This window comes from Camellia sinensis, chromosome 6 (assembly GCF_055761805.1).
Source record: "Camellia sinensis isolate YWXY chromosome 6, ASM5576180v1, whole genome shotgun sequence".
In the NCBI taxonomy this organism is placed as follows: domain Eukaryota; kingdom Viridiplantae; phylum Streptophyta; class Magnoliopsida; order Ericales; family Theaceae; genus Camellia; species Camellia sinensis.
The window spans coordinates 43717994-43742783 of NC_138966.1; the positions used below are offsets into that span (position 1 = coordinate 43717994).

The window sequence follows — 24790 nt, forward strand, 5'->3', positions numbered from 1 at the left end:
TGGAACAAATGACTATTTTAGTTAACTTTTTGATTATTTTATGAGATGAAAAAAAATTATGTTTGTTTGAGATGATTTGTGAATTTTTTTTATAGTTAAATAGATGGTTGTGAGACAAAAAAAAAATGATTAATTAATGTATAAAATGTGATATTTTGTCTTATTGACTATTTTAATATTTTTTGTCTTTATTAATTATTTTAGCCTCAACCCTTGTTCACAAACATAGCCAATAAATAACAATTTGTTTGTTATTCAATCTTGTTTGGTTTTTGAGATGAGCTAAATTAGCTAAACTAGTCAATAAAGATTAACATATATATATATATATATATTAAAATAGTTAATAAGACAAAATGTCACATCCTACACACCAATCAATTACTTTTTTTCTCTCACAAATATCTGTTTAGCTACAAAAAAAAAATTCATAAATCATCTCAAACACAAATTTTTAAAAAATACTAAAAGCCCCAACATTTAATAATTTAACGTACTTTTAGAATAATTTCCAATTAACAACACATTTCTATATGAGCATTATGACCCATTCTCACATTTTGTCCAATCAAAACTTCACTCACCTTATATTTTAGTTGATTATATTTGATAAGAAAAGTCGTAAATTTTAGTTGATTATATTTGATAAGAAAAGTTGTAAGGAAATATATTGAAAAAACTTTTGAAAACGTTTTAAATCCGCTAAATTTATCATTTTAAAATGAGTGTACCATGTTTCAAAATGTGTGTTTCAAAACGTAATTCGCTAAGTATTAGCGTTTTTTGATAACACTAATCAAAAGCTTTCAAGCATTGCTACATCAAATCATCAATAGACTGAATGCAATGAATCATTACCCAGCACTCTGTCAATTTGAACTACATAACCCTTGCCAATCATCAGAAAGACCAAGTTCTTTTACACAAGCTCATGCTGCAGTAAAGATTCCCAACCTGGAGCATGTTATTGGGTCAACCGCAAATCTGACTATAGTATGAATAGGATTTTCATGTCATAATATCACCTTAAAACTCCAGTTTCACTAGATAATGATCTCCAACAGTAAATAACCACCCATGGGCTAATCACCGAGAACAATCCTGCAGTGAACTCTTTGCAGCACAATAACACTGAATCAGTTAATTTATAAGTGAGCCCCACATTAGTTCCCCCACTCATTAAAGCAAAAGTAATCAAACTTCCAAGATGGAGAACAAAGAGCACAAGTTTTGGAAGCCATGGAATCTCCCAAGTGTATTAGAAACTAAAATAAGATATAAATTGTGTCATTTCTTATCAAAGATGCCGCTAAATACCAACTATACTCGGTATGCCACATATTTAACACCAATAATAAAGAAGCCCAAGATTCTAAGGCTTCACACAATCCTCATATAAAACTGCAATGTTTTTACAACAAAATTGAGTCCTCTGAAAAAATTAAATTCCACAGAACAACGTCCTAAGATAATTCTGCAGCTTTATCAACAACGTACCCTAAAGTTTGCTCTCCCAATATAAACGCCAACAAATAAGACACCGCAACCGGAGCAGATGACTATAATGAAACTTGATGAGCAGACCAAACTTCAGACTCAAATCTGTTCATCAGTTGTCCAAATTACCTAAAGGGCCCTGCAATTCATTTGCAATTCAATGCTGTTAAAGAAGCAATGCTAACTATTATAACCACCAAATTTAGGCCAAGTTTGGCAACTCTTAAAAAATCCAAAAAGTCACTATCCTATTTAAATCACATCATCTTATTTAAGTCACATCACATCTCTAACACATCACTTCAAACCCAACCCATATTTCATAAAAAGTCAAAAAGTGCACTTATTTAGTCTTCCCAAACTTGGCCTTAGTGTCCTATAGATGGCCAGGGACTAAGTAACCAAAGTTTCCAAAACTAATTTGCAACATGGCATTAGAAAAATAAGAAAGGGCAGAAAATTAAGTTTTGTACGCAACCAAAGCCATGTTACCACACGGTAAAAAGGTTCAACAAAAATACACAAGAAAAAGTATGTAAATCTCTTAAAAATAACACTTTGGGATGGAGAAAGTGGACAAAACAGACTGGCATTTCCAGAGTATAAAAGATAGGTTCCTTTTTGAAAACACAAATTTGTCAGATAGAAAAACAGGAGAGAAGAGGAGGAGGAGAAAAGGTCCCAGTATCAAGAATTCTCACCCACAGATGTAAAGAAATTATGCCCTCATTCCAAAGCCTCCATATTAACTAACGTTCAGTACAATTACAAGAGATGTTAACAAGAATGATACACCATCAGAGTCCCCATACCTCAAAAACTCAACTCAACAAAGCCTTAGACCACAGCTATTAGTTATATGTATCCTACTACATCTCCCAGGACATATCCTCCATTTAATTATACCAGCATCTGAAAACCTGCATAATAATAACCGTCTAAACCTAGTTTCCGGAAATACAATCTAGAGCAGTGCTAGCACCAAGAGTATGTATGTACTTGGTGAAAAAAATCAACCCAAAAAAAAAAAAAACTGCAGCAAGATGATATTACCCAAAAAAATACAACAAATGCTTGGCTATAAAATGGCACTTGTGCCATAACAAAGATGACAATAACAATTTAGATTATTTCCTTCCATAAAATTATAATCTTGGTCACTTAACATACAACTTAAATAAACTTTCATCAGTTTTCAAAATCCACGCATAATGAGGAATTAATCAAGGTTATTCAATGCATCCAAACCAACACTGCATCAGTGTCCTAAAAAGAACATTTGGATCAAATAATGTCATCTAGATGTCAAATACATAGACAAGTTGTACATATTTGGTAAATGATAAAAACATACAGCACAGAAATTCCAAAAAGGGGGCCCCAGTTCAAAGTCACCAGGAAAGATGAGGTTCAGTAATTTATAGGCCAACACCCTAATTTAAAATATAAAACTAGATCCTAACAAAAGAAGAAACTGAATATTTATTTAAGTCCTAATTAAAAATAAATAAACACAAATATTAAATACATAAAATTACAGTTATATAATTGTAATACCAAAATGGGCGCATGCGCGTTCCTCATCAGACCTCTTGCATAATTAGGGAGGGGAGAGCTAAGAACAAAGGTAAGACAGTGAGGGCGTTGGCTTCTTTGGGCATGATTTGGATAATTTGGGTGAAAAGGAATTAAAAGTTTTTAATGGTATGGAGAAGAAACCAATTAAAGGTCGGTCGATTTATTGATCCTAGACATGTATCTTGAAAAAACTAAAAATTAATTTGGTTTAGAAAATGGGGGAAAAAAAAAATAAAAAAAATCATCATCTTCACATGGTTTTATCTTTTGGGGCAGAATTTTTTTTTTTTTTAAATTAAAATATCCTTTAGGTGTTTAATAGTGTCATACTATTTATTATTATTATTTTTTTTAATTTCTGAAAATAGATTCTGAAAATGAAACCAAACAAAGCCAATATTTTTTATTTGGTTACCATGGAAAATTGGGGAGAAAATTCACAAATTTGTTCTTGATCTTTGGATTAGAAGTGGCAAAATCTTTTCTTGAAGGGAAAGCTAGGGGAAAAGCATAGTGTGTGCAGGCTTAGCTCTTTATGGGCAATTTTTTTTTGAGGAACTTCATTGTATACATCGAGTTTTGCTCATAAATGTAAAGCATAAAGCACATAAACCCAATTGACATGTGATAAGAAAGGTTGGTTTCCTCTTCCGGACTTGCCAATTTGCCATTTTAGAGTAACCACAAGATATCTAGTCATATGGAAAGATGGATGATTGCTTAAAATAAGTAGAAGATTTTCAAATTCATGAGTGCAAACGTGATTGTGGTATTGTCATTCAAATGACTTTGGAAATTCGGGGAAGAGTGTGAACTTAGTGAAGACTCCATAATTTCATTTTCAGATGAATGATCTCTGAGCCTCCAGGGCCATACGCATTTGACAAAGTAATGAAATTATGGGTACAAGATAATGACAAAATTTTACTAGTTGGCATGAGATCGTACCATTAAGATTTTGTTTACTAGATTTCTCAATAAAAGAATGCATCATCAGTACAAATAAATGCTAGGTATATTAAAATTTTCTACCCATCTTTGCTTAACTATGGACTGTAATAGCAATCTTGAATTACTCGATAAATCAAACACTTGATTTTTGGGTGCTAGGTATATTAAATATTTCTACCCGTCTTTGCTTATCTATTGACTATAATAGCAGCCTTCAATTACTTGATAAATCAAACACATTATTTTTTCAGCTTAAACGAGGATTGTAACAATCCAATGCACCGAATAATTGCCCTAGTATATTTTTTTAATGCTTCTAGCATAATTCATCAGTAAGAGTATGTATTCCCAACTAAGAACATTGTCACAATACACAGAAATCCACATGATTGGAATTTGGATTACTATGCCCTTGGCATGCACATATTAGAGGTCCTTCAGTTGAAGAGGAGGTAGCAAGACATGGATTTCCTCAATCAAATTGTGCCAAAGCCTGAGATAGACAGTGGCTACTGAACTCTTGACCAAATTGGATCAGACAAACCCAAATCTGTAAATGACTGCCTTTATTATTCACCACCCGTGATTAATTGCTGTTTATCACTACATACATTTCCTGCCCATTTCTTAACAAATTTTTAACTAAAAGAATGAATTATCCCTTGCTAAAGCATATTACCATATTATAATTCTTAGGGTCAGATTAGGATGTTCTTTAACACAATCAAAACCACTTTCACTTTTCAATATTAACAACAAAACCAAACCATGTCGGATGATGGTAGTGAGGGAAGTTAAAGACCACGGTTAATGTCATAGTTGTGTTGTACAACAACAAACAGCACAGTCAAACAGGCAGTTGATTTCCAGTTCAGTATGAAGTTACAGCATTCTATAAAAACTTCATACAGAAAATTACAGCTTATACAAATTACATATATCTATGATTACACCTGTTTTGATCAACTTAAACCAAAAACAACACAATTTCTTCATTTAGTATGCTAATTCGCTCTCCTATTTTGTACAATTTGGCTGAGAAAGCAGTTTAAGAGATAAGACACAAAGCAGCACAGCCAAAACTGATCTTAATTTTGGCTCAAAGATTATTCCTTGAATTCATATGACCAGTGTAATCAACAAACCAAACAATCAAAATGAAACAGATTTATAGAAAATGGAACCATCAACACAATTGTGATAAGATAAATAAGAGAAACACTTGGTATCCCATAAACCAAGACCATCAGCCTCAATCTTTTACTAGAAATAATGCAATTTGCTCAAACCCTGAACTGAAGTTATAATTTGTAAGTTCTACTGCTCTAGTATAATAAAGAATACTTTTAGCCAAAAAGTTTTTTTAAAAAAAACACCAAAAAACAGTATCATCTTAACTTTTTTACGTCTTATAATAAAATGCCAAAAAAAATACTAAAAAGTCCATTCTCAAAACAACCCTTAATTCAACCCAGCAAAGATATTAACTTGAGTCAGTACTACTACTATTTAAATCCAAAAACAAGAGCTAGCAAATCAGGGCGGAATCAAATATGCACGTCAACAATCACAAACCCAAAATGGTTATCTGATTCAACTCCATTATACAAACAAAAAAATTAATATTTAAAAAAAAAAATAGACAACTGACACAACCATCATCATTATCATCAACTCAATCAAAGGGGAAAAAAAAAAAAACCTGTCTTAAAACAGGACGAACACACACACACACACACACACACACACACATATATATATACATCAAACCCTCTCACGCTACACAGAAACGAAGATTCTCAAAAGAAACCATTGATCAACCAAAAATGCAAATCAGAATGAAAAAATATATAATGATCATATAATCGAAGAACAAATTAAACAAGAACACAATCGAATAAAAAGGCACATAAGAAAATTATATGAAAAAACAAGAAATTTCACGGTAACAGATAATGAAAGGATGATCGGTGACGATGTTGAAGATTTCTACTGAAAAATCATACCTTGCAGAGGCCGATTACGGGTAAACGACCAATTCGATATACGGAGAGAGGCATCTGTATATCTTTTATCTATATATATATAGAGAGAGAGAGAGAAAGAGATAGAGAAGAGAGTCATTTCAGCGGAGAAAATGGTGAAATCTCAATATTTTGGTTTGGTTTGGTTTGGTTTGGGTTGGGTGCTTTGCCTAGTTGTCTGCAAAATTAGCATTAAAAATTAGTATGAAGGGGTGATTTGAATGATCTAAATAAGCGTATTTTTTTATTTTTTATAAAATATAAGTTAGGTTTGAAGTAATGTAATAGAGATGTGACGTGATTTAAATATGATAGTGGCTTTCTAACTTTTTAAAGAAATACCAAACCAAGCCTAGGTAAATAAAGACAGATGTGAAATTGATCAACTGTCCCCCGTTAATCCAAAATTATTGGCCTTGTTTGGTTTGTGCTTCCCAAAAATTTTTGGGGAAAATTTTCTACAAATAAGTTTTCAAAAGTAATCAAATTAAACAAATTTTTTCAAAAAAATTTCCCAAAACTTGTTTGGTTTACAAATTTTCCAAACAAATCTCTCTCCCATACACATCAAATCAATCACTTTTTCCAAAACTCTCTTTCAAAATAATTTTCCAAAACATCTTTTGAAAAAAACCAAACCAAACAACTTTTCGTACTTTTTATCTCTAAAACTCATCTCCCAAACTCAAACCAAACATACCCATTATGTTCTGTATAATTCATATTCATATTCATAAATATATATACTATATATAAAGTAAACATCTCTTGTGATGTCTTAAAACCTTGATTTCTTATGCTGTTTTGTGTCTATTTTTTTTTATTTAAAATAAAAAGAAAAATTAGATAGATAAAAGGTAGGTACTTGAATCTTAAACTTATATCAAATGAATAAGACTCTTATCACTTAACTAGCACACAATGTATAATAAATATTTTATTTTATTTTTATTTATTTGAATTGCACACATATTGTATGTGCCAACCGCTAGTATTAATTATTTACACCAAAATTCTCTTGATTATTAATAAATATTATTTTATATTTTATATTTTTATTTATAAATTTATATATTTTGACCTATTTAAATTACAAAAATATATCGAGGAGTGACTATCAGTTTAGCCTAATTTGATATTTTTAGATTATGAAAAAATTGTTTTGTTCAGTAGTTTCAAATGTGTTTGGTGTTTCAAATCAGTTAATGTTGCAAACAATCCTATTATGGACTCCAAGTTTATACATTTGTGGTCATTTTCACCATTCGTTGATACTTATAGAGTAATGGAGGACGATGACAACAACTCCGATGAGGTTGGCGTTGCATTGGTAAGTTTATCTATATTGCATTTACGATTCTGGATTGTTTTTGGTTTGGTACTAGTTTGCTGACTATTAAGGTTCTGTTCAGTAATACAATGCTGAACATAAATATTTAGTTCAGTAATACAATGCTGAACATAAATATTTAGTTCAGTAATACAGTGCCAAACATAAATATTTTTTTTGGCACTGGAATACTGTAGACGTCCCCGAACGCCCCGGGAGGGTGAGCTCTCGTTCCGTTCATTTGGGGTCACTACAGCTCAGGACTCTCAAAGTGTCACGGTTCTAAGTCTGAACCAAAGAGTCCAAATCCGGCAAATCGTTTTGAGAAAACAAATTTTTGAAAGAAGTGCCAAACATGGACTGCTTTGCCAGATACAGAGTCGCCACCTAAATATTTTATTTTGGAGAAATTTAGGAAATCCTGACTCGTTTGCCTAAGGCCACGTGTCCGTTATCACCAAAGTTGCATCGGCTCGGGAACTTGGGTACGATTGGGGAAGGTCACTTCGTGAGCACCCCCGCTCGCCCGATCAAAGATCGGCCTCTACTAACCATGATATCAAGTTTTGAAAACATTGTGTGTTCTTATTCTGGTTATTAGCCTAGATTTACTATGTGATGCGCACAGCATACAAGTATAGACTGGATCGCCTGAATTGGAACAAAACATTTCATGTTTGTTTGTTTGAAAATGGTTTGATGGTGCTACTCGCAAGTAGGCTAAGACGTGGATTTGCCACCCTCGGGTGGGCTTAGAAAACATGATTTTGCCACTATCTAGTGGGCTTAAAACACACATTTGATGAATTGTTCCAATCCAAATAACCCAACCTTCACCCACAGGCATTCATGCAGTTTATATCACATAAGCAAATAGCCTCATGGTAAGCATGCTATTCATGGCAGTCACTCACATGCATGCAAGGATGCTAAAGCATAAAACTCACCGAGTACTCTAAGCCAAAACAGAAGCTAGGTTAGAAATCATGCATGATCCTAAATATACAGAAATGCCTAATGCAACACATGCAAAATGCAACTATAGCAGGCTTGGCTATTCTAAACATGGCATATGAAATGCTACAGCTAACATGTATTCAACTTGGAATTGAAAATACAATGCAGTTAGTATGATGCGCCGAGCCCGGTGCATGCAAAACAGATGAATGAATGCAAACATGCTATCATACTGTATGCTAATTTAAACATGCCCTAATCTAACCATCATAAGCAGGTAAATAAAAGAGAAGAAAGACGTGGGGTTGGAAGACATACATCACACGCACGCACACTTATTACAATTACGCCCTCGCGCAGAGGGTCCGAATGAATAAGTACAGTCCCAGATAATTACAGTCCAAATAGTACAGTCCAAATATATATAAATTCCTAATTAATTTACAAATTAACTAAGAAAAATAATAAACTGGCATGCAAGACAGGGACTGCCTTGACTCTTCTTCAGATGATGGATGATGCATGTCCGGGCTGCCTTGCGCGGAAATCCACTAGGATGCCCCGATTAGCCTCTGTTTGCACCTATTCTTGAAATGCGTGCCAAGCTCCGAAAAGTTGCTAATTCTTCATTTTGCTGCAACAGAGAGCAGGAAAGGGGCATGGCAATGTATTTTCACAAATGTATGCATGTCTCGATCCTCGTGCCACCAATCACGCATATCGATGCATGATGGCCGAGAAGTCGAATTGCACAACTCAATATGAAATGAATGCATATGAAAATACAACAAAACCTAACTCCATCATGGATAATCCGGAGTGTCGGTGACTGGGGAATTGAGACACGTTCCGTCACTCGGAGTACGGAACGTACCTCGTTTCCCGTGCCCGGGCTAACTCCTATCCCGAACATGATGCAATATGCATGGTATGCATGAAATGCAACTAAGATACAATCTAACACGCGAAAGGCTATGAAATGGCATACACGATGCACGAGGAAACATGGCATACACAATGCGCTAATATACGGCCTAGCATACGCAATGCTATGGAATGAAATGGCATACACAATGCAATATGGACTTACACCAACACAAGTGGACCTCAGCCACACTCACATAGGAGGCCATAAGATCAAAATGAGACAACTCGAAGTGCATGCACGCGTGCACGCAAACCGAAGACCGAACCTACGGCACGGAATGCCACTCTAACAAGACATGGCAAAACATGGAATATGGCATATGATCATGCAATTTTCAGAGGCAAAATGAGATGCAAAACAGCCCCGAATCATGGCAAAATGATACCCGATGCATGGAACGAGTCTCGAAACATGAATTTTGGCGCATGAAATGGCCTATAGCTATGCAATGCATGCATAATTTGAACATGAAGTATGAAAACAGAAGCTAGGCAGCCCCAAAACAAGCATGTTTACAGTTTAAAGCATGGCCAAACATGGAACACAAATGAGGCTAGATTAGCATACAAAAATGGGGCCAAGAGAGGGGTAATGAAGCAACTCACAAATGCTGGCCCCAAACAGAGAAGGGGCCTTCTACAATATTGAAGAGGGGAAAAAAATATGATGTTTTACAGTTGATGTCCGGACCCAAAACAGTATGAAAATATGTCCAAAATGCTATGCAAAATGAGGCCAAAAAGAGAGATATAACACAAAGTATATAAAATATGCCTCAAACCATGAAAGACCCTTAATGAAACATGAAGAATGGGTCAAAATAAGACTGTTTTCAGTTCTGAAAAGAGCCCCAAAATAGAAGCACAATAGGCTAACAAGTCATGCAAAAATGGAGCCAAAATGGAGATATAAAGGCAAGTAGTAAATGGAGGCCACAAAAAGCAATGAGCCCTTCAACAATGTTGAATAAGGGCTCAAAATAAGCAACTCTTCAGTTTATGACAGGCCTCAAAACAGATTATACATAAGCCAAAAATACTACACAAGATAATGGCATACAAGAAGGATAATGAAGCAAGTGCATCAAGGGGGCCTCAAACAGTGAGGGGCCCTTAAACAAAAGTGAAAAGGAGCTCAAAAAAATGCCACTTTCAGTTAGGTCTGGAGCTCAAAACAGCAAGCATGTATGACTTATGTATTGAACAAAATATGGACCAAAAGAGGGGAAATGGAGCTTACCCTTGAAGACTTGACTTTGGCACCCTTTTGGCTTGAGATGTAGCACTCCTAGGCCTTGAAGAAGAGCCTCCAACTGCTGGAATGAAGGATGGAAGGGTGGAGCTTGGTGGTGGTGTGGAAATGGTGTAGGGCTAAGGGTGTTTTAGCTTGGAAAATATAGAGGGAGAGAGATATAATGCAAGGGCCTTAGGGGGAAATTTTGTAACCCTAAACCAACAGCTGGAGCTGCTGATATATAGGGCAAAGAGGGGAAAAAAAGGGGGGAAAAATGGAGGGAAAATGAGTCAAGTTTCCCTAAAAAAAAATGCACCCCCGGATACACAATCTGGGGGGAAAAGAGATGCATATTTGAGATGTACTTGTAGCAAGGAACATGGCCGGCCAGTTTTCTAAGTTGCAAGTGGCCGGCCGGCCACCTCTCATGGCCGGCCGGCCAAGGGTCAAAAGGGTCAATCAACATTAGTGGCCGACCATATGATATTAGTAGCCTCCCATGTGTGCACAACACAACCATGTGGTCAAAAACTAGAGAAAGTAAACCAGGAGAGAGAAAAGTCCACTTTTTGGAGGGGTTCAAAAGGGTCAAGCAACATTAGTGGCCGGCCATATGATATTGGTGGCCTCCCAGGTATGTACATCACAAATATGGGGTTTAGGGTGCAAGAAAATGGCCCAAGAGTGGTCAACATTGGCTTTCAAGTGAGAAAAATCGAGCGACGGAGGGCGATGAAGGGATAAAGTTGGCTGACAGAACAATTGCTGGCCTCCCACCCTTCTACGACCTTCCTAACAATGAAACAGAGGTCCCTGCCAAAAATGAGCCCAAACCGATGCAAAATGAAGGTTCGGGGGGCCGAAACGCGCAGTCCGGGGCCCCGAAAACTGACTGTTAGGCACCGGGAGTGGTGTTCGACCACGAAGTTGGTCTCTCGGACCACAGTGTCCCTCAAAGGGGAGCAAATAAGATGTATGCCAAAAATCGGGGCAAACGGAGGTGATTAGGCGGTCCCGAACCGAGGCACACGGCCAACAGCTCCGAAAAACCGGAAACTGGGCTCCAACGGGCAAAATGGCCTACAACCACGAAACGTAGCCTACGGCCACCGAGAGATGATCTACGAGACCTCTCCCTCCCTTCGGTAAGAGAAAACAGAGAAAACAGAGCCTGGTTCGCAAACCGAGGCAAAGCGCAAAAGAGCCTAGAAGTCCGGAGGCAAGGCTCGCAGCCGAGACTCTGAAACTTCTGAGCAAGCACAATATGCAATATCACCGAGTGCTCAACTGGTGATGTCTGAGTCTCAAGGTCGGTCAAAAATGGGATGTCTACAAATACCTAACGGTTCCATTTTGTAGGATTTTTTCCCTATTTCTATTTTTTTTTTTTGAGGGTTTTTCCCTCTAAAACCCCTATAGCAAGGGTTTTACCTCGAAATAAACAAAAAAAAAATGTAATAGGGAGTTGGAGGTTACCTAAGAGAAGAAGAAAGAGACTGTTGAAGAGATTTTTGATTGAGATATTATTGTTCACGGTGACAAGGAGAAAGAGACCTTTGTTTATGAGAGAAGGAGAAGAGAGGGACAGTTGATTCGTCTCTCAATCATTTGTTGTTCTTAATCTTTTCTCAATTGTTCATCGTTTACTGAGAGAAGAAAAAAGAGAAGGTGTGCAAAATTAGGTGGGTGTGCACTTGGGTGTAATGATATTATAAATATGAGTAAAATTGGTATTAAGTGGAGTGTTCAAAAAAATTTTATTAACATTTAGGGTTTAAAGAAATGGGTGGTCCAAAGAAATTAGATGGGTTTTAATAATAGCCCTCAAGATTTTTTGTTCCTCCAAGTCCCATTAATTTTTAATAGACAAAATTACCTTCAAACAATGGTTGCTCATCATTTCTAATTGTTTATAAAAAAGCATGGTGATGTAACATTTATTTTGATTTTCGAAACTTCAAATCATCATAATTTTTACAATATATATTTATTTTTGATAAAATTTATATTTTTAGAATCAACACAACGAAATCTATCAAATAAAATTAATATTAAATACAAAATTAGATAAAAATAAAAATATGTTTTTTATTACAAATGTACAATTTAAACCATTTTTAATAGTAAGTTTTAACTTACTTAACTAACAATATTTTTTTGATCTAATTTTTTCAGTTTTTTTTTTTCAGGTTTAAAATTGAGAATATTCTCAATTTAAAATTGGAAAAACTAACTTAGTTTTAAAACTGGAAAAATTTGAAAAATTTCTCAAAAACTGAGAATATTCTCAGTTAATACTGAAAAAAGAGAAATTTCTCAGTTTTACTGGATAATTTCACAAACTGAGATATGATTAGTTTTGCATGGCTAAAAAAATAATATTTTATTTTTGTAAAATTTTATATTCGATATTGGTCTTATTTGATAAATCTCGTTGTGTAGACTCCAAAAATATAAATTTTATTAATTATGACGTTTTAAAGTTTTGAAACAACAAAATAAACGTAAAATGCCACATCAACAATACCATTTGAATAATAGAAAATATCTGGTACTTTTGAGGTATGGTTAGGTGATTACTAAAAGTTTTGTATATGTGGAGAGGGTGGGACCCCAATTTATATTGGAGCATGAAGCATAATTCTGGGTGATTGGTGGATAATATTGTCATGTATTGAACTTATAACACCTAATAATTTTTTATTAGCACTTAATGAATTGACGCTTCTCAATTCCTTCCGCCTTTTAATAAGGGTAAAACAGTATATATACATAAATATTTTGAAAATAGGACTTCATGTGTTAAAACAAAGAGTAATTCTATTTATACCTCAATTACTCTCAGTTCACACCATTATTTATAATTTTTTAATTACAACTTTATCCTTCAATCAAATATCTAAATTGCCCTCATCTCTATTTCATCCCTTCATCAACAAACCAAAACCTAACCTATTGACAGCCACCACCACCGGCCAACCATCATCGATCGGCCAACTACCACCATCACGAAGTCATCTTCACCGTTGTTGTCACTGCTCTCCTTCTTCTTCTTCTTTCATTTCGTCGTTGCAGTCATCACCACCCTCCTTTGTAACTCGTCTTCTACGTTGCTCCGCTATCGCTGCCATTGTCGCTTCGCCTTCCCAGTCCATCGTTGTTGTCGCCATCCTGTAATCACCACTATTACAATGACCTATCACCATCGCGCCTCTCATCATGTAGAGACCACCACCATCGTAACTCGCCTACATTTAATGACCAACCATGCATAGTCCATACAAAGAGATTTGTGAGGTTGCGATGACTGTGCATTGCAGCGATGAGGGTTACGATGGTGGTAAGGTAGTGGTGGTAGGGGCGAAGATGAGGGTTACGATGAGGAGGGGTAAGGAGTAGAGGTCGGTGGCTGACGACCAGTGATGGACAAGGTTTTGGGTTAGGGTCGAAGATGATAAGAATAATTTGGTATTATTTAAAAATTAGTAGTGTGTATTGAGACAAAATTAAAACCTTTAATTTGTGTGTGGTGTGAGTAGGTGGTGTGTATTGAAAGGATTTGTGCTATGTAAATAGAATCACCCTAAAAAAAAGGAATGAGGACTTAATGGAATATCAACCTTATCAATAGAACTTTTAGATGATTAACCCTACAAAATAACACCGTAAAACTAATCATTTCAAACGTTCTTCCCAAGAATTCTAAGTAAAACAAAAACCTTATAAATTATAAAAATCTCTTTGGAACCGCTACTCAAACGAGTCCGGATCTTCTTTAGTGTTTTTTCTTGTAGTGTTTGTGTAGTGCACCAAAATGACGTCTTTTTGGTGGGTGTGCAAAAAAAAAAAAAAATGAAACGAAACGAAATGTAGAAGAGAAGAAAAAGCCAAAGAGAAGAAGACCCACAGTGCAAACAGAGCACTTCTTCACCTTCCTTTCTCACAATCGACCACCATGACCACCTTTGGCAATCACTCCTCATTTCCCATCCCCTCTCCTCCCTCTCTCTTTCCAAAATCTGCCATTAACATCTTTGGCAACCCCCCGCCTGCGAGATCCACCTCATCTTCCCACTATAGCCCCACCCCTACCAATTCTTCCTTCATCTCAACTCTGATAAGCCTCTCTAACCCATTCCTACCCTCACCCGCCCTTTCCCAGCTGTCATTGCCACTGCAAGCTCTCTCTATCTCTATCTCTATCTCTATTTCGATCTTGCCAGTGTCGGTGTTAGCGGGGGTAGTAGGGTGGTCAAATAGTGGAGAGGTAGTATCTGTCAAGAACCTTCTTCTCTCTCTCTCTCTCTCTCTATTTTTCTTTTATAGGGCTTCTCTTTGATGCTTCTATGCTTTGCTCTTGCATTTCATTTCAAAATTATTTTTTTGGGAGTGTGCAATAAAACGACGTTAGTTTAGTTTTGCATGTGGCATTTATCCATGCAAAATTTTAATAGTGAATGATAGCGAGACCACATTGCAACAAAATTGAAAATATAGGGTTTAAATTGAAACTACAGTGACTAAACTGACATTTCGTTTAAACTATAGGGACTAATGGTTGTTCCTTAACCTCAAAACCCTTTATTTTAAATTGGGTAAATTATACAAATAGTTCTTGTAGTTTACACGATGTGTCAATTTGGTCTCTGTTGTTTCAGTTTGCTCAGTTTTGCCCCTTAATTTAACGAATTGTGTCATTTTAGTCCAATAAATAACCGCCGTTAAGTTTGGTGGATATGAAAAGTCAACCTATGTGTCAATTTGGTCTCTATAGTTTACACAATGGATCAATTTGGTCCCTATCAAAATTGAGCAAATTAAAACAATATCGACCAAATTGACACATTATGTAAACTACTGGGACTAAATTGACACATTGTGTAGACTTTCTGTCCACCAAACTTAACAACCGCTATTTATTGGACTAAAATGACACAATCTGTTAAATTAAAGGGCAAAATCGAACAAATTGAAACAATAGGGATCAAATTGACACACCGTGTAAACTACAAGGACCATTTACATAATTTACCCTTTTAAATTCTAGGGATAATTACCAAAAAAAAAAAACTCCAATGTTTGACCTTAGCAACTATATAAACTCTAAGTTTTCAATTTTATCAATTTAAACCTTAATCTTTTAATTTGTTTTCAATCTAAATCATTTGTCTACTTTTGTTAACTAAAATTGAACCCTCAAAAAATAGTATTTTAGCTATTAAACTCAATGTAGGTATACATAAAATGTCTAAAATGCCCATTTTCATTGAATTTAATGACTAATATACCCATTTTTCTATCGATTTTACTTAATAAAAATAGGCAAATGATTTAGATTGAAAACAAATTAAAAATTCAGGTTTTAAATTGACAAAATTGAAACTCATGGTTTATTTTGTTACAAGGGTTAATTTATTTGTTTATTTTGTGTGTAATTTCCCCTAAATTCTTCCATCCAAAATACAATCTTAGTATTTTTAAATAAGAGGACTTACATGTAAATTCTAACATGTAGACTTATTGTTCAATATGTCCTATGAGAATTGATGGCGTTTTTCATCAAACACTATTAAAAAAATGTCACTAATTATTAGTTTCCAGCGACAGTTTGAAAATTTGTCACAAAAAATGTCATAATTATAAGTTTTAATGATAGTTTAAAAAAATCTTCACAAAAAAGTCACTAATTTTCAACTTTTAACGACAGTTTAAAAATTTTGCCATATAAAAATGTAACTAATTGTAAGTTTTAGCAACAATTTATAAAAATTGTAACAAAAAAAAGTCACTAATTGTTAATTTTTAGCGACATGCAAAAAATGGTCACAAAAAATTAATTTTAGCGACGATTTTACTAGGACTTGACGGGAATTAAGTCAAACTATTAGGACTTATTGATAGTTTACCCTTCAAATAATTTGGTCAAAGTTTGCAAAATTACAGTCCAATTCATATTAGTTTAGCTAAATTTTTAGTCAAAAGAAATAGGGCAAATTATACCTGTAGTCTCTATACTTGACTCTCATGTCAATTTGGTTTTTGTAATATTAATTTTGCCCTTTAATTTTTCAAATTGTGTCAATCTAGTCCAAGTGATAATAGCCGTTAAAAAATTGAATAAAAATCAAAGGCATAATTATCTATTAAAAAGGGAATGAATCATTTGAAATTGGATGCAAATCCTTCAGTAACTTTGAAGGGAATTAAAAAACCATTTTGTCCCTTAATTTTAATCCAATTTCTAAATAAAATATTATCAGTTTGACTAAATTGATACCATATACCAAATTGAAAGGTTTTTTTTGCTGATAAAAAAAAAAAAAAGAAAGGTAAAATTGATGCAATTAAAATTATAAGAACCGAATTGATATTTACAAGAATTAACAATAATTTGTCTAAAGAACTACAACACATAAAAACAGAAATTTGCTCCTAAATACTAATTAATTTCAAGTGTAGTTTGCCGTTCTTATTTTTGCATCCAACAACATATTCAATCCAAAACATGTTGTGTTCTCATTATAGCCCAAAAGGTCAAATGAAAATAGCAAAATAATAAATAAAATTTATGGACGCCCCACAGCAATGAAGCTCAAATAAATAAATAAATAAGCTTAAGTCAAAGAAGCATACCTTATTGAAGAGAGGTTGAATACTATTGAGCTTCGGTATCACACAGAGCATCAGCTCGTTCAATTGCAACAGCTCAATTCCATTTATAGCCTTGCAGATATCAGTAAAACATGGCAGGACTTCAAGACGCAATTCCTTTAGTTTCAGAAACACAATTTTATCTGTTGTTGATGCTATCTCATTTTGATCTCCTTCTTCCTCAGTTGAAATAAGTACTTCCATCTAACGGCATTCATATGCACTAAGTTCCTTTGGTTGCATCAGATCTCTGGCTATGGATAATGAGAACATGCTTTCCAGTTTATCATATGTCTCCAGTTTTAGAGAAGTGAGGTTGCGGAGCCGTACAAGTTGAGTAGGACCCTTTCACAAATGTGTCAATGCGGGCAAGTCCCGTAGTTCCAGCCCTTTCAACGCACCATGACAAATCTCTTTCAATTTATCTAAATTATGGAGACGTAGCGACTGTAACACAGGGAAGGCTATTTGTGGAACTGGAACCCCATCTGTTGTGTCAATGACATATTCCAGATCCTGACAATCTTCCAAGAACAATTCTGTTAATTTTTTGAAACCATCTTTGTCTAAATCATAGCCAACATTCTTCACACCTACTGCTCGTGTTATTTCTAAAATTTTAGTGATCTTGAGAAGATTCTTGAACTCACTCTCCATAAGATCGCTCTCGTGAAGATCCTTGAGACTCAACTGGTTTTGTAATTGATAATATCTAGTACGAAACACATCGCCAATGGTTATAGCGAATGCTTTTAGATTCGTAAGGACCAAGTCACTTGGCCAGTATGCAAAATGTGGTAGGTGAATGACCAAAGTTGTAAAATTAGACAAACACACAGGTCAGTGAAAGTTGCTTTAGTTTCTTCTATCCTGTTTTCATCATCAAAGCTATACCCAAGATACAACTCTTCTAGCTTTGATAAGCTCGACAAAACACCTGGGCAAATCCTCTTCACACCAAATTGGAACAAATCCAGTAGCTTCAAGTGACTAAGCCGACCTATTTCTTTTGGCAACTCCTCGATTTCGGTGCCTCGGAAACTCAAAATTTGTAGATTCTCTAATGCTCCTATTACAGATACATCATTGATCAGTCCGCAGTTGTATAGTGACAAGCTTCGGAGGTTGGTCAACCATCGCAGGGATGTCAGCAGTGATCCTTCTATGTACACATTCAACATGCTTAAAGCTTTGAGTTCCTTCATCCCTCCGTGGAAACTATCTGGGAGATTTGGTAGTCTAGGATCCCTCCGTATGATATAATTTTTATTATATAAATATATGATAAAATAAATTCAAAATATTATGATAAATTACATTGACCTATTTGAGATTTAAAAAAAGGTAAATTAAACTGACACTCCCTGATGTTTGGCCTAATTACATTCTACACATGTGATTAATAGTCTTATTTTACAAACCTTCTCCTTATATAAAAGGCAACAACTCTTAGTAGAAAAATATAAGAAATTATATTAAAAAAAATAAAACAAAGGAAAAAAAAAAACAAAGTAAGAAAAAAGAGAGTGTGTAAGTTTTTCTTATTCCGTTTAAATAATTATAATAACCAAAAGATAAATTTTTTAAATGTTAAAAAATAATAAATATTAACCATAAATCTCAAGAGTGTAAGGGTAATTTACCTTAAAAAAATAAAAATATTAAATCCAAGCTCTCTGGATTGAGATGCTTTGCATGGTTCAAACACATTATTTTAATCTTTATCTCTATTCATTGGACAAAGATAATTTTACGCTTTCATGGAACATATCCGTGTGATGCGGTGTCCCACTTTGCTTTTGCTTTTGCTTTTGGTTAATTATTACACAATGACTAAAAACGAGTAAGGTTTAATTTGGTGGATTTAAGAACAAAAATTTGTTTCGGAATATATTATTTTAATAATATTTTAATTTTTATAAAAGATATATAATTTTTTTTTATACTTGTTCTTAATATATTAAAATTTTGTTATGAGAAGGTTTTGATCCAATTTCCCTTAAGAATAAAGGGTTGTTTGAGAATATGTTATTTTAATAATTTTTTAATTTTTATGAAAAAATTTGTAAAAAAGTAAAAAATGATATGATCTAAAAAGATTAAAAAAAATAATAATAAATATGTTATTTTAGTTTGTTCCCAAACAATCCCTAAGTTAAAATTGAAATCAAATTATTATTCATGATTTTAGGAAATTTAAAATTAAATTAGATTACGAAAATTTTATAATCAAATTAGATTGAATCAATACTATGTTGATTTTTTTAATTTAAAATCACGAATTTTTATAACATTGCCATTATTCATAAAATGAATATAAAATATTATTTATAATTTGTTCAAACATTAATATATCATAATTTTACAAATAAAAATATTTTAGATAATTATTTTAGAATTAATTTTACTACTATACAAAACACACATATAAGAGTAAAAGGTTAACAACTTATGTATAAAATTGAGATACTAATAAAATATTTGAGTGACTTATGTTAAATAAAAAAATTATATATATATATATATAAAGAAAAAGGGTTTGGCTTTTCTCACGTTATCATCTTAACTTGAGAGAGTGTTCGGGCTTGGTAGACCCATTTTGAGACCAATTTTGGTGATTCAAACCGTTCGCTCTTTAAGACTTGTTGAATAGAATATTTATCCAAAAAATTCAAAATAATTAGATATCGATAGCTATAAGTTTTATATTATAGCGATCCCAGTTTTCCCTTCCTTTGTATATTGTATTCCGGACTTGGTTCTGTGGTTGTGTTGTTGTCTCATTCTCATTTCCTTCCCTTACTCTTTGTTATTGAGTCTTGGGTTGTGTTGGGCAGGTTTGAAATAGGTTGGTTGTGCTTTGGAACCAAAAGTTGATGCCCAGAATTTGACCTTCACGCTCGAACGGGGCTTTTGACGCTCGAGCGGGTGTTTTGATGCTCGAGCGTAAATTTCCATCTCCTAGCATTTTTCTCTGCAGGTCTTCGTACGCTCGACCGAGAGTTTTGACGCTCGAGCGTGACCCTTTGATTTTGTTCATTCGCTCGAGCGGGGAGTTTGACGCTCGAGCGAGGACCATGGTCTGCAAAAGTTCTGCAAGTGTGCAATCGACGCTCGAGCGGTGCTTTTCACGCTCGAGCGTGAGTCTGTGTCTGACGCTCGAGCAGGGCGTTCTACGCTCAAGTGCGGAGACTTTTATATCAATCCGAAAAGTGACTTTTTGGATCACTTTTTTATTTTCTTTCTCTCTCTTACTTTTCCAAAACCTCCGTTGGAGAGCTTCTCTCTCTAGAAACCCAACTTCTCTCTAGGTATTGATCTAGTTTGAGTGATCTCCCTCCATAGTCCCTTTGTAAAAAGTGTTGTGCTTGGTGAGGGCTTCCTATCAATCCGAAAATATTGGAGTTTAGAGCATTTCAAATTTCTTTATCTTCTTCCTTTGAGCTCCGAATTTGAGGTAGGGATAACTACTTATTTCTATGGTCTTTGACATAAACTATTGGTTATTTTGATGCAATGTTGTAGTTGGGTGGTTTTTGGGGTTTAGGGTTTCAAAATGATTAAAGAGGGGTTTTGTTATTTTGAGCCTATACTTGTGTATTTGGGTCTAAAAATGGGATTATTGATGTTGTTGTTAATATTTGGACCTTTGGGTTAATATTGAGAATAAGGGAGAAAATGCCATGTTTGGGTATAATTGGGTCATTAGTGTAAATAATGACAGTTATTATGGAATCATGAAATTGAGTTGGAAATAATGAAATTGGTTCATTATGTGATGGAATGGTGGAGTTGGAATTATTAATCACTCACCTTCGAAAATTGTTGATACTTATCTGTTGAATGTAATTATTATCTGTTTAGAAATAATTGCTTTGGGCTATCGGTGGAGGATAGTCTTGATTGTTGTAGACAATGCATGATGATTAGGCGAATTGAAACTAATCAATTGAGTATGTCATCGAATATGACGGTTGGATTAATACGTCAAATATGTGTATTGGTTGATAATGTATATGATAATTATTTATATACCTTGTTTTGTGTGGGAGCAGATAGGGGATGTACTCCACAGTTTAGGAGGAGATAGGGGATGGACTCCTAAACCGGATGTTATTGGGGAGGAGACAGGGGATGAACTCCATTGATACAGCAAAAATGTGTATCTATTGAAGTGTTGATACAGCAAATCTGTGTATCATTTGTGAAGTATGGAAGTGTTTTTATGTGTTATTGATACAGCAATTATGTGTATCTATTGAGGCTTACAGAAGCGTTTTGGTATGAGTTGTTATCTCATTGAATTGTTAAAATGGATGAATAATTGATATGAGATGTAATCTCATTTAAAGTGTATGGCCAGGTTTTGAGCCAGGATTATGAATTGAGAAATTGGTTAAGAAATTGAAAATGAAATGAAACATGGACACTTTTGTCATGTAATTGAAATGGGTTATGAATTGACTTATGTGAGTTAAACATTTATCAAATGCTAATATTTTAGTCATTGCTCATATCATGTTTAACATATCTCGACTGGGCGTTGGCTCACCCTATATGGGACATCATTTTCAGGTTCAGGTATTATGCCGCCTCCGAGATCTTAGCTTGGATGGTTGTGGGAGTTGAAGACTCTGTTGTTTATTTTTGTGGAATTACATGTATATCAAGCCACGGGCATATTTTGTGTAGAGTTAGTACTCCCTCTTTGTATCCAAGTGTTGACTTGGAAAGTTGTAAGCCTATAGGGCATTTACTTTTGTTGTCCATGTAATACGTTTTGTAATGAATACTCTTATGAAATGTAATTATGCTTTATTCTCTATTGTCTAAGCATGTCAAGAATGTATGATTTATAGGTTTATTTCGAGGGCGTTACAACTTGGTATCAGAGCGTACCGAGTTTGAATACTTTGGGTACGTGGGAAGTGATTAGTGTCACAATGGGTTTGTCTCGCTTGTTAGAGACTTAGATGTAATGTTATGTGCTTATGTGATAACATGCTTATGTGATTACTTGGGTATGGGATTTAATTTCTAGGATGTTGATTGGATCCTTGGGTTTCTGTGAGTCTTGTTGGAAAGGCACTTGATCAATGCTGTTTCTAACCAGAACTCTAGTAACGCCTCTGGGCTGTCAGTATCTGGAAATGAAATTCGTAGGTGCTTATGTGATTATGTGTTTACATGGAGTGAATTACCGTTGTCCATGTATTAGGACGCGAGAGTTGTAGTTGCGGCACACTTATGAACGTGCTAATGTTCTTCATTACCTTTATTAGGATGTCAGGACAAGGGCGTGAAGGTAGGCGAGGTAGGCCTAGGAGGCAGGAGATGCCTATACCGGATGACATTCCGGCGCAGCAAGAGGGTGTTGGTCAGGCCAATGTGGTCGAGCCAGTAGGTCAGCAGGCCATGGGCGCCTTAGCCCGCGAGATGGCAAGAGCTTTGAGGGAGTCCTTGGGCATTCTCAAAGTTGAGAATCAGGTTCAGGCCCATGTTGCTGAGGCAGGGCCTTCCTTTCTGAAGAGAGAGTTCTTTCGGTCTAATCCGGATGAGTTTGTTGTAGGAATGGCAACGGGGCGGGGCGGGGCCGAGGATCACCCTCTCCGTCCCCGATCCCCGAAACTACAAACTTCCCCGTCCCCGGCCTCGATCCCCGGCGGGGAACCCCTCACCCTCCCTGGCCCTGCCCCCAACGGGGATCGGGTTTCACCGACCCCGGAAAATCCCCGTCTCTATTTAGTTTATCATCATCAACAACATCATCGATTATCAACACCAACGTCATCGATCATCAACAACATCATTTTCATCAACGGTAACATCATCAAAAAAAAAAAAAAGACAGATCTGGTAGTATGGAGGAGCAGATCTTCTCAGATCTGACGGTGGCCTGGCGAAGAAAGACAGCCACGAGAGGCGACGGGAGGAGGCTGCGAGAGGCGACGGAGGAGGAGGAGGAAACGACGGAAAGGCGGCAGTGGCCTGGAGGAGGAGGAGGCGACGAGAGGAGCCGATTGTGTTGCGTAGCGTCTGTGAGAGAAGAAAGAGAGTGAGACAGTGAGAGAAGAGAGACAGATTAGAGAGAAGAGAGATCAGAGATATATAATAGATTAGATCAGGGATTTGATATATAATATAATAATAGATATAAGGGGATTTGATATATAATATAATAATAGATATATAATAGATTAGGTCGGGGATTGGATTTGATATATAATATAATAATAGATATATAATAGATTAGATCGGGGAGATACGGGGCCGGGGTCGGGCCGGGGCCGAGGCTGTGAAAGTGATCCCCATCCCCGGCCCGAATTTGATCGGGGATTTAAATTTAAATACCATCCCCGGCCCGTCGGGGATATTTTTCGGGGAAAAACCACTCTTATCGGGGACGGGGGGTCGGGTCCCCGTCGGGCCGGTTTCAAATTGCCATCCCTAGTTTGTTGGGGATCCGAAAGAGCCACTTAAGGCTGATGAGTGGCTGGAGCAGATAACGAAGACGTTTGAGATGCTTGGCATCGAAGACGGAGCATTGAAAGTGACATTGGCATCTTTCCAGCTTAAGGGGGATGCATGTCAGTGGTGGAAGTTCATGAGGGGCCGTATTGGTGGTACTTGGGAGGACTTTGTGGATGCCTTCCAAGAGAAGTTTCTGTCTCCCGCTGTCAGGGAGAAGTTGAGAGATCAGTTTTGCCAGCTTAAGCAGCTGAGTTCTTCAGTGGCCAAGTTTGAGGCCGCATTTACTAGTTTGTTCAGGTTTGCACCGGAGCTAGTGGCGTCTGAGGAACGCCGTTGTCTAGAGTTTGAGAAGAAGTTGAGGCATGGCCTCAAGATGAGAGTTGGGGGTTCTATGACCCGAGAGTATGGGTGCCTTGTAGATGCCGCATCCCATATGGAGATTATGATGCAGGAGAAGGAGGAGAGGCAGAGAGGCTCCAAGAGGAGTCAGGATGGTCAGGGGGACGGTAGGAGGCAGAAGGGTGCTAACGCTCAGCAGTCCCAGGGTGCTTTTGTGAGATTTACCTTTCCAGTGCTGAGTTCAGGTTCTGGGAGAGACAGTCAGGGAGACATCACCTGTTATAAATGTGGTCAGTTGGGCCACAAGTCTTGTAACAACCCACATTCATGTCCTAGTTATGTTTGCATGTATTTATATGTTTTGCCATGTTAAGTTGCTGTAACAACCCATATTCATGTTGTAGTCATGTTCGTGTTTATTTACATAGCTTTGTCTTGTTAAGTTTGCATTCATGAATCTTGTCTTGCTTTGTGGTTATGTGATATGTCTAAGTGTTGTGTGCATGCTTTGTCCCTTCCTTGGTGTCTCAAGCCTAAGTTATGTTAAGCCTAGGTCACGTCAAGCCTAGGTTATGCTAAGCCTAGATCATTCCAAGCCGAAGTCATGCCAAGCCTAAGCCTAGATCATTCCAAGCCGAGGTCACCTTCAATCTAGAATTATCTTGGGACCACTTCGTTTGACCTCCACCTTCGCCTTGATATATTGGCCGAGATGTCATCATCTAGGCCGAGGTGTTTATCACCAAGGCCGAGATGTGTATTATCTAGGCCGAGATGTTACCTTTGCACCTAAGTGATCTTGTCCTGGAGTGGTATGACCTAGACCGAGGT

General features: G+C 36.0%; 3 long non-coding RNA genes and 1 pseudogene across 5 annotated transcripts in view; 2 read left to right on the forward strand and 2 right to left on the reverse strand.

Moving 5' to 3' along the window:
• LOC114271981 (syntaxin-71-like) overlaps positions 1–24790 on the forward strand; it is a 290405-nt pseudogene that overhangs the window by 143732 nt on the left and 121883 nt on the right. The window lies entirely within an intron of this gene.
• Positions 681–1121, reverse strand: LOC145792640 (uncharacterized). Its single transcript, XR_014332319.1, has 2 exons — positions 1026–1121; positions 681–954 (listed from the first exon to the last, which is right to left on the reverse strand). It is a non-coding gene; the product is annotated as an uncharacterized LOC145792640 (long non-coding RNA).
• On the reverse strand, positions 1229–6247 carry LOC114305458 (uncharacterized). Of its 2 annotated transcripts, XR_014332316.1 has the most exons (3): positions 6033–6247; positions 2310–2417; positions 1229–1636 (listed from the first exon to the last, which is right to left on the reverse strand). It is a non-coding gene; the product is annotated as an uncharacterized LOC114305458 (long non-coding RNA). The 2 variants fall into 2 exon arrangements; XR_014332315.1 differs by lacking the exon at positions 6033–6247 and having other exon boundaries at positions 2310–3307.
• Positions 1267–2048, forward strand: LOC145792637 (uncharacterized). Its single transcript, XR_014332317.1, has 2 exons — positions 1267–1703; positions 1870–2048. It is a non-coding gene; the product is annotated as an uncharacterized LOC145792637 (long non-coding RNA).